General features: G+C 52.0%; 1 pseudogene; it reads right to left on the bottom strand.

Annotated features, from left to right (window-relative positions):
• Positions 1–616: 616 nt before the first annotated feature.
• On the bottom strand, positions 617–1,575 carry LOC123650558 (annotated as a pseudogene).
• Positions 1,576–1,811: the final 236 nt, after the last annotated feature.

The following is a 1,811-nucleotide window of genomic DNA, read 5'->3' as shown; positions in this document are numbered from 1 at the left end:
GGCACTGGGCTCACGGTTTTGAAAAACTTTCCATACTCTGAGCTGGAGGGAATCTCACATCCCCACCAGAAGGAAACTTTGCAGTGACGTTCTTAGTTACTTCAGCTGTGACTAACCCAATGGCCCTTCCCCAGGAAATGCTGCTTCCCAGGCATACCGGGCTGCAGGGCTTCAACTCTGCCCAGAAAATGGGCACAACTGAAAACAAGGCAGCCACGTGCCCAGGAGGCTTGCTTGGCAGTGCCCAACTTCATATCCGCCGTCTTTGTTTTTCTCCATAGCACGGATCACCGTGTGACACACTACACGTGACGCTTTTTTTTTGTCTACTTTTATGGCACGTGAGATGCATGAGTGCAGAGATTTTTCTCTGTTTCATTCATTAATGCTCTAAAAGACTGGATCATGGAAGCAATTCAATAAATCTTTGTTGAGTGAATAAAGGAATGAATTATGCAGGGTCTCCTGCATTTGTATATGACAAATACAGAACACTGATCTTCAGGCATCAGGAGATAAGAAAAAATGGTTATTGACTAATTTTTACTGGTTACTGCCTTCCTGGGAAATTTCCCTCAGTCCAGAAGAGGCAGGAAAGGAGGGACCTTGTCACCTCTCAGGTCAGTGACTGCCTCCCCACACATATCCGCCACAGAGCGCCCTGCACATCAGTGTTTCTGAGGCTGTAGATAAGTGGGTTCTGCATGGGGTTGATGACAGTGTTGAAAATGCCAACCCCTTTATCCTTGTCCAAAGCTTCCTCGGAACCCAGACGCATGTAGCTGAAGACCCCCGTCCCATAGAAGAGGAACAGCACAGTGAGGTGGGAGCCACATGTGGAGAAGGCCTTCTTCCTGCTCTCCGCTCAGCGGATTTGTAGACCCGCAGCTGCCAGGTGGATGTAGGAGGCGAGGATGAGAACCACAGGTGCACCTGCCATCGAAAGACCCAGAGCAAAGAGCAGCAGCTCACTGAGTTGGGTGCTGGAGCAGGAGAGCTGGAAGAACTGTGGGAGGTCACAGTAGAAGTGATTGACCTCTTTAGGGCCACAGAAGTTGAGGGTAGTTAAGGCAACAGTGTGGGTCAGTGCATTGGTGAAGGCACAAGTCCAGGACGCAGCCACCAACATCCTCTGGACCGTCTGGCTCATGCGGGTGCTACAGGTGAGGGGCCGGCAGATGGCCAGGAACCGGTCATAGGCCATGGCGGTCAACAGGAAGCAGTCCATCGCAGCCAGAAGGTGGAAGGAGAATAGTTGTGTAAGGCAGGCTCCCTAGGAATTGTACGCTTGTGGGACAAGAGATGACTCAACATTGCAGGAACAGGGACAGTGATACATCCAACATCCAGCACTGATAGGTTCCCCAGGAAGAAGTACACGGGGGTGTGGAGTTAGGGTTCCGCCAGGATGGCGGCCAGGATGCTGAGGTTGCCCCCGACTGTGACCAGGTAGGCAAAGAGGAAGAGCACAAAGACCACAGACTGCATCTCTTCTGTTTCCACCAGGCCCAGAAGAGCAAACTCAGCAACAGCGGTTCTGTGGGTCCCAGGTTCTGGCTCCATGAGTTCCTGTAAGGAAATGTCCCAGCATGGGAGCCATCAGTCCGCTCATTCACTTACTCAACATAAACATTTTCAACCGTTTACGTTCAAAGCCCCATGGTGAGTTCCCAGTGTCTAGGTGAACATTTTCCCAGGACCCGGGCCATCCCTCACGCACTGACCTCCACCACCTCAGTGCCTTAGCCCTGCTCTTAGCTGAGATGCCCAGTGCCACCACCACCTTGTCCCTCCCATCCTCTGCTAGCTGA

Source organism: Lemur catta, chromosome 15, assembly GCF_020740605.2.
Source record: "Lemur catta isolate mLemCat1 chromosome 15, mLemCat1.pri, whole genome shotgun sequence".
Taxonomy (NCBI): Eukaryota; Metazoa; Chordata; class Mammalia; order Primates; family Lemuridae; genus Lemur; species Lemur catta.
The sequence above is the reverse complement of the archived record's forward strand: the minus strand, read 5'-3'. Positions and strand labels throughout refer to the sequence as shown.